The 12,161-nt window shown below is 37.7% G+C and overlaps 1 long non-coding RNA gene across 1 annotated transcript; it reads left to right on the forward strand.

Annotated features, from left to right (window-relative positions):
* Positions 1–426: 426 nt before the first annotated feature.
* Positions 427–824, forward strand: LOC111732830. Its single transcript, XR_002777737.1, has 2 exons — positions 427–585; positions 699–824. It is a non-coding gene; the product is annotated as an uncharacterized LOC111732830 (long non-coding RNA).
* Positions 825–12,161: the final 11,337 nt, after the last annotated feature.

A 12,161-nucleotide genomic window follows, 5' to 3' on the forward strand; every position in this document is an offset into this window, starting at 1 on the left:
GGAGCATTGGTCCCTGATGCGAAAAAGGTTGGGGACCACTGCCCTAGAGGCTACCAAGGGGCCAGGTCTTTGAGCATTAGCTCACCTGTATCTCTGGGCTTGGTGCCATTTCTTTAACTAAACCTTTACTTTCTTTGCTGCAAACTCCTGTTTGTGTATCCTTTGGCTTTGACGCATGCAGGCAAAATGAACCCCTTGGTAACAAAAGCTTGGAGAAACTGAGGAATCAGAATGAAGAAACTCAGTCCTAAAAGCTAGGTGAGATTATCCAAGCTCAGAGCAGAATAAGCATCAAACCTGACTCAGGACCGAGTCACTAAGTTACTGACTCAATGATCACCATATACCCACTTCCCAAGGCCTGGCTTGCTGTTGGATCCTGCGATGGTCTGGACATACAAGTAAGCGATTCATTTGCAGAGCAGAGGGTAGCTGAACCAGATGCCACAGATTAGTCAAGGTAAAGTCAAAATTCCTCTCTCCTTCTTATCACCAAATGCCGTGGGCCAAGCTTTAGCAAGTATTGAAAGACCTCTCTTTTCTGATTATTGGAGACAATAGCACATACAGGTGAACAACAAAAAGGTCAGTAATTTCAACGAGACCTCCAAGGGGGTGCTATGGATGAGGAGACAGAGGAGGGCAGGGGAGCATACAGGCATTCTCTTCATTTTTATTTCTGTCTTTTCTCTCCTTAGATATCTTGTGAAGTATAGATCAAGGAGACCTGACAACTGCTGAGAGCTTCTCATCATGTACATGAGTCATTACATGTTTTATCATTTGACAATTATTCTTCAAAAATGTTCCTCTTCCAAAATGACCCTCTTTCTTTTTATATTGTCTGATTTATAACATGTGTGTATTAGTATCTAACTGGACATTCTTTTAACTTTAACTTGTGTGTGTTGGGCAAGAGTGATGGTGAAATCACTCTTCATTTCCTAGAACTTTGTAAAACAAGACTGTATAATAGATAGCATCATTGCTCCCTGCTACAGAATGAAGGATGGGAATGAATTATTTGCTCTGAGAACCTCTTCTGGATTTTTGCATTCCTGGTACAAAAAGCCAACAGATCCACTCTGAGGTGTGCTTTTGTGGAAGGTTTCCATTTATTTGTTTTGCCCCCAAGTAATCAGAATAATTCAAGTTTCTTTTCCTAGTTAACTACTAGGTGTTACAACCTGAATACAATGTCTGTGGTCATGTTGACAAAGAAGCAAGATGTGGAGTTTAAGTCAGGGCAGCCAAGGTGAGTGGGGAGAGCTGAGAGGATGGTTTTTCCCTATTGAGTGCAAAAAACAGAGGCCTATGATTTGTTTCTAATAGTTGCTGGCAAAAAGAACCCTGTGATTGTTGTGTTCTGAGCTTCCAGTGTTTTAAGATGAGTGTGTGCTGCTTCAGGGCATTTATGTTTAAAAAGCTCAGCGGAGCTCAAAAAGATAAGGAAGCACATAAAGATTAATTTTGAAGTTCTTGTTAAAACCAAACACTTTAATCCTGGAAGAGAAGGTAAAAAAAAAAAAAAATCTCTTCGTCTAGTACATTCAGCTAAGCTCATCTTCAAAATTACCATGTGGCAGGGAGGGAGGATGTATTTAAAATAATTTCTTCTCCTCTGCGTCAGGTTTCAGTTCATCTACTATGTCCATTGTGTCTGCCACAAATCAATAGATCTTTGTTTGGAGCTGATCACTATAATGATTTGGGGATTAAGCTGATGAATCAAAAGAACCAAATAGGGAGAAAATGGTTAAAAATGTGAAAGAAAAGAGTGTTTATTTCCTGGCATTCATATTTTTTTCATATCATTAGCTGTAAAAACAAAAATCAGGCTAGAAGCAAGAGTGGATCACAGACGCCTTCCTGAAAACATGGTCAAGATCACTTAATAAGACATTATGCACATCGTTTTGAAAGGAATACACATTCATTGCCAATGTTTTATAAATTCATGATATTATTCAATCAATATTCTCACATCTGGGGAGTATGTTCTTAGAGGGGAGTTAATGTCTATTCTTCTTTCACCATTTTAAACCACATGGTAAGTATATTAATAATATCTGATAAAATGACTGACTCGGGAAGAGGAGGAGAAAGAAAGAAAGGAAGGAGGGAATTTCTCATATTTCTCATAGCGGAAAGGACGTGTATATTCATTTTTCCCATAACACCTAACAAGAAGAAATGCTTATTTCTTTTGAAATACCTTGACTACTCACTAACAGTAGTATCTGAAAAACTTTTAATATTTGTCAATACTGAAAAAAAAAGTTTGTGCTTGTTACCACTTCTTAGGGTGGTAGGTCACAGCGGGAAATCAGCAATGCAAACATTTGTTGCTCTCTACTTACATACACACACATTTTATAACAGGAACATGATAATGCAATGCTTCGGCCCACAACGCACCAATCTTTGGGAAGCCAATCTCCTAAAAGAATGAGTTTTGGAGCTTTGTCTTGTGTTGGAGCCTCAGTCATTACGTTTGGGAGCAGATTCTGGAAGATTCCCCTGAAGCAACTGTGCACAATTACTAGGTAGAAAGCTTCTTACATGGTGGTCACAACGAGCAGTGAAAGGCAAGAGATCCATTTTGGGCTTTCTAGATTTAAAGTATAGTTAAATATGACCTGAGGAAAGTTATGCTAAAAAGAAAAATTATTTCTTTATGGTAGCTCAAGACCAGCAAGCCTCTAAAACAGACACTCTAATAAATAACCTTGTAATATTTGCATTTGGTGTTTCATTTAGAGATGCCCAAACAGCACAATGAGCTATATGTTTCACCTCTCTTGAAGAGACAGATATAAAAACCCACTCAAGTTTGCTTCCTGTTGCCAGCAAGTCCTAAAAAAGATAACAACTTAAGAACTTGCGGCACCCCATTTAGTTGACATATTGCAGATATCTGCCCCAGATTTAATCTGAAAAAAAAGAAAGTTAAGATAAATTATCTGGGAGTTACTAAAAAGACATCCAGAATATACTTAGGTAAGTTCTGGAAGTAATGAAATGGATTCACATTCCCTCCAGAACTAACCTGGGGCTTTGTCCAGAAAACATTGGCAAGCTGGTAGTATATGTGCTGTCACTTCTCCTTCCTGCACTTGCTATATACTCATTACAGCTTACCCACAGTGCTCTTCCCCACTGAGAGAAGTAGCTTTAAGGTCTTTTTGTAAAAAATACCCCTGGTTATTTTTCACTGGGTTGATCCACAAGTGAAAACCCATTTGCCATCACTTGAATAAACCATATTTTCAGGATTCTTCATTGGTCTTCCCTGAGCTACACACAAACACCATGTTAAACGCAATCATTTTTGACAGCTGACAGTCGTTTGTATATTGTATCTTTTAAGCAGCTAAGAGTCTTGATATATAATTTAGATTTTATCCTATTTTATGCTTCAGAGTCTCTCATTTTGAACCACAGCATTCTCTCTAGGTCTGTTTAATGCCTTCATGTTAATTGGGGAGTTTGTGAAATAGACTCACCAAGGAACGTGATGGTTTTCAAAAATATCGAGTTACTAAAAGTCTGGCTTTGATTATCCATTAGAAAAAATAAAGTTGTTTATTATTTATGATGTTTTGGTCTAAAATGTAGATGTTCTCTGGGATGAAAGTGAGTCATTAAACATCTGTGTTTCTCCAAGGATGCTCACTGAGGGAAAGTATATACCAATTAATGAAAAAGATCTGTCTAGAGATAAGAAAAAATGAAATCTATAGATCTTCATTCTGACCTCAAACTACATAACTTAAAGGCTTGCAAACATTGTCTCTGCCACAGCAAATATACAGAGAGTGTCCAGCTCAGTAATTATGCCTTAGAAATGTTTAATGATGAGTCCAAAAAATGAACTACCAAGACTTAAGCTAAAAGATACTCCAGCTGTAGACTTCACTCTAAAGAAGGCACTTTCTCTACAAAGATACTGCAGATTTTACATCTTTTTGTCTTTGCCCTTATTCTCACTCCCTATATTAAGACTCCATATTTAATTAGGCTTATAGAGCTAAAGGATGAAAATGTTTCATTAAAATGAAATAATACTTAACAATCAATTTATTTAAAGGTATGGACCATCAGTGGACATAATATTGCTACTAGACACACAACCATAGAAACTTAGAGTGGAAAGCTCATCAGACTCAATGATTTATGTGCATCCCATACTGCGCTGGCAACTTTCTTGCTGAGACACCTTGAAGAAGTCACTAAAATTCTCTAAAGCTCAATTTAAAAAATACTAAAGAAAATCTACTATGTTCCACAGACTCTATTAGATGCTGGGATTAAAATATGAGTATAAAACTATCTCCTGCCATGGATAGCACAAGTCTAAAGAGGAGATTTCTCTCTAGCAACTAGGTTTCCTAGAGCATATAGTGAAGATAGGGACGATCTTTCTCATGAATTTGTTTTACGTAAACATGCTTTGTAAACTGCTATACAACATGTATTTGTGTAATAACTATTTATTGAGTACCTATTGCAAGGAGAGGCTGTCACATAATATATATGCTGTAAAATTTTAATGAACTATAATTATGTACTTAAAGATGAGCAAACCAAATTTCAGGGAAGTTAAATAACTTGTCCAAGATGAGAACTTTAAAAAATTGCAGAAAAATAATCTGACAGAGAACAACACAACCTGGCCAATTACCAATATGCTGTAGTGCCCCTTATGAGCATCCAGTAATAATAATTTAGTAGTCTTCTCTGAAGTCTCAAGTCCCTCCTATGCCATTCATCGTGGAAGCCACCTCTAGTAACTAATACCAACCCTGTTTTCTATAGCATCTAATAAAGGGAGGAAAGAGTGTGATAAGATGATTGAAATTACACCAATAAGAGTTATTCCCTATTTACCCAGAGCAAAGCTTAGCTTTTTGCTATTTCAAACAGCCTAGCCTAGAGTCACTAGAAGGGACCATAATCTAGAAATGTATAGTAAAGAAATCATTCTGATCACACCCTTTCCCTCATCCTTGGGGTCAGAGGAGATTTGGGCTGTCACAGCACTAGTGTTTGTGATTTTCTATTTATGTTATAGTTCATTCATGAGCATTTCCACCATGGTTTTTGGCTAACCAAGAAACTATTTTTTTAAAATATATCGACCAACCAAAAACAAAAGCAACCAGTAATTCAGATGAGAATAAAAAGAAACAAAACTCAATTTCAGAGAAAATATCACTTGCCAAAGTAGCACAAAGCAGAGGTAATAGGGACTTAAGAGCAAAGAAATGATATATGAAACTCAGAATGATGTGGTAAAACCTCCTTAAATAAAATGTTCTTACTCTCAACATATAAGGGGAGGGGAACCACTTCAGACTGAGAAGCAGAAAAGAAGCATCATCCCAATAGTAGAGAAAAAAATAATTTTTGCTGAAGAATGAACCACTGACTAGAGGAAAATATCAAAAGATACTAGTGAGAAGCAATTTTTATTTGCTCATTCAACAAAACTTTTTGAGCACCTTCCATGTCTAGGCCATGTGGCAGTAACAAAGTTTAAAGACCTAATTTAGCGGGGGCAGCGGGGGAGTGTCAGTGGAAAGAGAGCTTTATGGTTGTTGGGTAATAGAGATTAGCCCCAGGCATCATGAGAACACATGTGAAATACAGCACCTATTGAGAATGGAAGCAGAAGGAATGGTTTCTCAGAAGAGGTATCAGCTATTTTAATGCTTGAAGAATGCATGGTAGTTACTCAGACAAAGGAAAGGAAGACTCGTGGAGTCAAAGATGCTAAAGGCATTTCAGGAGTTCCATGAGTAGTTCAACTAAAAAAAATCAAATGAGAGATCAGAATACCGGTTCCTAGCCTGTGACATTTTAGAAGAAGTCGACAATATTATGACATTGAGGCAAAAAAAAAATGTTCGTTCTCCTGCTTAAATGGACTCTCGTTTAGTAGGAATAAGTCTCCAAAACAATGGATATTGTAAAGGAATAGGACAACCACTGACTTCAGAACAAGACTGATTTGGATTAAGTCTTTCTTCTATAACCTCTACCTGTGTGATCTTGAGCAAATGATTTGACTTCCATGAATCTCAGTTGAGTCTTTGGCAGTTTCCTCATGGGTATATTGTGAAGATTACATGATGTAATATATGATTAAGTGAATATAATGCTCTATACATATTCAGTGCTTAACAAAGATTGATATTATGATTATTAATTCATATAAAAGAATATTAAACTTGAAATCTGGAGACATTAAATGTGTGGCATTAGACAAGTTGCTTAAGCACTCTGAAACTCAGATTGCTTGTTCATTAAAAAAGGAAAAATTTTGCCAGACTTGTAAGATTGTTTTAGGAATTAAATGTGATAACATCTAACCCCTAGCACAGTACCTTGCACATATAATGACCCTAATAAATTTTACTTAAATGGCAGTCTGAAATACCCACATTGCAGGAACACTAAGTTTTATACAAAAATGTGCTTTGATGATTAATAATAGCCAATAATTACTTTTAGTGTTTCTCTGTTTGGGACATCTTTTAGGCATTTTATATATATATACTTTCTTATTTAGTTGTAAAGTTCACCCTTTTATTATCTTGAGAAGTATAGTTACTCACTCAAGACCTCATAGCATTTTTTTGACCAGCCAAACATCTTTAAAAGACTTCTAAATTTTCTAGGAGTCTTTGTCTGATTATGGTAAAAGGATCTAAAGTCTAGCTCTCAAAAGCAGATAGAAGTCCAGGTATAAAACCAAATTCTGAGAAGCAACATCATCATCCATCAACCGGTCCTAAGGGACTATATAAATTACCACAATCGGCATGCCTTTGAGGAAACACAGAAATCTCTAACCTCTTAGAACTCACACTGCAGTTCAGAGAGATAAAGCATATAAACAGATTAGTCTTCTTGATGCAATGTGTATTGGAGACAGATTGATAGTGCAGTTATTAGTGTTAGATGAGTTCTGAGGATATTAAAGCTGCAGCTGCCTGGATGATAAAGGAAGCTGCCCAGAAGACATTAGAACCTGAGCAAGAGTTTTGGTAGGATCCTGATAGGCAGAGATGGGTGGAAAATGTTCAATGTAAGCAAAACATAGACTAACAACGAAAGGGTGAATATACAAAGGATAATCTGAGGATGATAAGTGGTAACTTGATGTACCAGAAAGACCATGTTGAACCGTAGGGAGCAAATGGGATGGGTAGTTAGATTAGGACCACATTTGAGGCAGCCTTGACTATTAGGCTTAATAATAACTATAATTACAATAATCATAACTTCCACTTATTAGCACACATCAAGTATCAGAAAGAACAGCACATAAATATTTAATCCTCTCAACTAACTTTAAGGTAGGTGTTAGTACTACTTTTTTCACATGAGAAATTTAGGTTCAGAAGGTTAAGTTACTACCCCGAAGTCACAAACTAATGGGGGGCAGAGGTGGGACTCAAGTCCAGATCTATATGATTCTAAAGATGTGTTTTTGATGACTATAGCATTATTGCCTCTTGAAAGATTCTAGTATTTATCTTGCAAAAAAAAAAAAAGGGAATTTATTTAAAGGGTTTTATTTGGACACCCCCAACACATTTTCAGAAATGTTAATTATCAGTCCTCATCTTCCTTGACCTATCAGCAACATTCACTGTAATTAATTATTCCTCCCTCCTTGATATACTTCTTAATTTACTTTCCAGGACAAAACACTATCTTGGTTTTCATGTACTTCACCTTTTCCATCTTTGGGAATGAGAAGTCTCTTCTCCCCAGCATCCTAATGTTAGGGTAATCCAATAGTTCATGTACTTCTTCTTGTATCTATCAACACTCACTTCCATTGGTGATTTCATCCAATCTAATTGACTTTCAATATTTTCTATATGCTAATGACTCATAAGTTGATATCTCTAGCCCAGAACTTTTTCTGGAAGTCTAAACTCATCCAGTTGATTTCTTTACTTCTACATTTGCTTGTCTAACACAAATCCTGATTTTGCCCCATGCAAATCTAATCCCTTGCATTCTTCAATTTTTTATGGTAACTCTATCTTCACCATTGTTTAGGCCAAAACTGTGGCACTATCTTTGATTTCTTTTCTTTCACACCTCATTGTCTAGAATGTTGGATATGTTCAAAATATCCAGAATCCGATTACTTAACTACCTACACTGCTACTACCCAAGTCTGAGTCACCATCATCTCCCACTTGGGTACCTGCAGGTCTCCTTCTTCTTATGCTGCTGTTGCATTTACCCCTTGATCATATATTCTCAACACAACAGCCAGATGATTCCTTTCAACCACAAGTTAGGTCAATCAATGGCCCTATATCATTTATTTCCTCTCTTACTTCACTCAGCAGCTCCATAATCACATTGCCCTTCTCAGTGTGATTTCCGATTTGCCCTAGATGTTTCTCTTGCCTAAAAAGTCTTTACCCAAATATCTCATTGTCTAATTTTCTGACCTCTTTCAAGTCTCAGTTCAAAGCTCACCTTCCCAAGAATGTCTATACTGATCACCCATGTAAAACAAAACTGTCACTGCCCACCAGCACCCCGATCATACTTACCCTGATATAATTTTTCTTTTTTGTATAAATCATTCATTTATATGTGTATAATTCATTGTCTATTTCCCCCAGTAGAATGTAAGCTCCTTGAGAGTATTTTTATCTGTTTTATTCACTCTTCACAGTTCTCCAATGACTACAAATTGCCTGGCATATGGCTTTCAATAAACATTTGTTTACATTCAAGTGGTAAATAAATGAACTAAATAAACAGGTACAATATGCAATTTCTGTTCCCTTTGCTTACTTTGCCTCCCTCTCTTCCTAGGTGCCTTTTCCAAGTGGGGCTTGCCTGGAGGACCAGGCCCTAGAGGAGGTCAAAACCCTGTGAAACAGTCCTTCAGGCCTCTGGCAGACTAGTTTCCCCAAAAGGGCACCAGCGCCCTGAGATCCTTGGCTATGGGTATTGCTCCCAGAGATCAGTGCTGCCTGTGTCTGACTCTCAGGATGCTCCCTAAAGATGATGGCCAGAACAATTCCCATGCGCTAAAGAGGATGAGGAGCAAGCCTGAAGGAGTTTAGGGGTCAGCAAGTATCCCTGGGGTAAAGCTGACATGCTGGGGGGCGGTAAGGGAGTTCTGCCTAGAACACACTGAGGGCTGCAGTGTGTCCTAGAAAGTAAGGACCCCAGGCTACACTAGTTTCTTGAGCCTGTTCCCCCGCCCCCTTTAATTGGGGTTAAAGACGTTCCCATACCATCCATGCTCACAGCAGGCAGAGGGTCTTGCCAGCACACAGATGTCATGCTGTTCTTCCCTGTCAATAATGCCTCATTAGCGCCTAGCACTCAGTGGATGCTCTGTCTCTCCACCAGCTGAGGTCTTCAGGCAGGAGTCAGGTGCTGGACCCTGGTCCTAGTGCTTCCCCTAGGCATATTATTCCTGCCCACTCAGCTCCTGCTTCACTAGGGCCACCATGAGGCACTGTGGCTACAAATCAACTCAGGCCCTTCCTGAAAGCCGCAGGGCAGGTGTGAGACTAGAAGAGTCCCAGACATACCTTGCCCTTGGGAGACTGACCCTTGGGCTCTCCCGCAAACAAGGGCACAACCAGCTTGGCAGTGACGGCCAGCGGCTTTCAGCTTTGGTAAGGGGTTGGGGGAAAGAGAGTACATGCTTACAAAGGAAAAAAAAAATATCTCCCAACCCTTAGATAAGAGAGATTACTTCTTCCCTGATAGATCCTTCAATGAAATATTTACACCTAGGTAATGTAATTTACATCCTCTAAGAAGTGACTACTTCATACCTGGACACTATTTAAAACATAGGAAGGAGGCAGATACAGATATAGATCATATAATACCCAAACTTAGTTTAAGGGATATATCTAGCATATTGTAAGTAATTAATAAGTACTTATTGAGTGAAATAAGTAACCACATCTCAATTATTACAATAGACTGGAGACAAGCTAGCCGGGGTTTACCTGGAAATATCTGCAGAGGAAAGGAGTTGACAATAACTAAGAAAAAGTAGCCTTTGAGATCACAAAATAGCTATAATTCTCAAATAACAAGATTTCTTATGTACATATTCAGTGATAAGAGGAAAGGTATGGAGAGAAATCTGTGAGTAGCTATATTTTTCCTATGCTTTAACTTGAATGTGCGATGAGGAATCTAGACATTTTCTACAGAAAATACTATGAGAGAATAACCAGAAATGTTAAAATCAATAAAGCCTAAACTGTCTCCAATAAAATAAAACTCACTTTAAATGAAACTGCATGGTACAATATCACACACGTATACATCACATGATATACCCCACTGATACAGTGATAAAAGCTAATCATCCAGTCTTAAAGAATTAGTACAAGAAATTGAATACAGTTAGCCTTCCTTTTATATATTGTCAACCAATGGTCATTGGCATCAGTTCAATGCCAGCAGGAATCCCCAATTTGGGGTTCAGTGAAGAAAGAAACTCTTCAGTGCAAACAGCTCAATTGTGGTAACAGCACAGCTATGAGAACAGCACGGCTGTGGAATGGCTCAATAGTGTTACGGCTCAATTATGAAGAAGCAGGGCTGTGGGACAGCACAGCTTGTAGGTGGCCCTAAAGTGAGGATCCTCTCTATCTAGACAGATCTGCTCTGTTCCACCCTGTTCTTCTGCTCTGCATGCTATTCTTAGCTCTCATTCAGAGATGTCTTCAGTGGTTCAAGCTGGAGAAACAATCTTCAATCTTCACAGTGGGAGTGGGAGTAAGGGGAGGAAAGTGCACTGCCAAGCCAAAAGGGAGCTGAGAGAAGTCCCTGTCCCTGGTCTCTGATTGGTACATCCTTAGGCAAATGAGGACTCCGAATCCTCAAAGTTTGATTAGTCCAAAAGTCATTGTCTTGATTGGTCAGGATAGAGCTGTTCTGATTGGTTGGTGAAGATGCTAATGCAATATAGCTGTGTAGCTTTGATTAAATGAGGAAAGTCTCAACCCTATTGGTTAAAATAGGATTCCAGGAACTTCTTTGTAAGGACTGGCTAAGCTGGAAGGAACATAGTGCAGGCAAACAATTCAGTGTAGGAGGTAGGTTGGCAGTACAGTGCAGGCTTTTCCCTGAAGTGCAGCTGCCTGAGAACCTTATTTAGAAATTGCTGCTAGACTCTGCTTTTAAATCTGAGCCCAGTTAGCTACGAAGAGTTCTTCTTGGTAGATATCTTCTTTCTCGAGATCCACAATATCTATATAATTATTTTTTCATGAGAAAATTTTTATAAGAAATTCACCACACATTAAATTATGAAAAGTCTATCTGTATTGAGCAAAGTTTGCCTAGTGAAAGGCCCTGACCTCTGTTTGTATTAACTCTATAAGTGAAACTCATCACTTTATTTCTAGAATTCTGAATACAATTTATCTTGGTATAGGCTAAGCTTCTGTTTCAGTGCACTAAGTTGTTAGTTTGTAAAGTTCTGTAATATTCTTTTCCTAAAGTGTGTGTTTATGTGTATGTGCCTATGTAATTACCAAACATTTTGTTTAATGAAAGTAAGTAGCACTGAAATCTCATGATACTGGTCTCTTACCGTTCATCCACAGATCCATTTTCTCTGCCTCCTTCTCAGCAAAGTAAGTATTGAAATAACAGATAATCATCCTCTTTTTTATGTCATTTCTATGGCAGCAGAAAACTAATTTTGTTATGTCTTGATATATCAGCATTCATAAAAATCTTCTAGGTTGACTATGGCTTTCTTTTTCTACAAAGCTTAAAAAGAGAAAACATTAAACACTAGTATAACATATTTGTCATTTTTATAGCCTTACTCCCAATACTTAGATGAGAAAGGTTACTTCTTCCTTGATGGATCCATCAATGAAATATATTTGTTTTTATACCACCATTACTTCACAGTGGGCTAACATGGAAGTTTCCATAATATCACATATTTAAATCCTGAGTTTCTTCAGTGTCAATGAAGATAAAAGGCCAAAGAAAAGGCCCGTTATTTGAAACGAACCAACAAATAATTTGAAAAATAATAAGAAAAAATTTGAATTATAAAAGAGAAATGGATTTACATTTGAAAAATGATACATTTAAAGTATTCTCTACAAAAATCTTTTAAA

The sequence above is a fragment of the Pteropus vampyrus genome, unplaced genomic scaffold, assembly GCF_000151845.1.
Source record: "Pteropus vampyrus isolate Shadow unplaced genomic scaffold, Pvam_2.0 Scaffold497, whole genome shotgun sequence".
Classification (NCBI taxonomy): domain Eukaryota; kingdom Metazoa; phylum Chordata; class Mammalia; order Chiroptera; family Pteropodidae; genus Pteropus; species Pteropus vampyrus.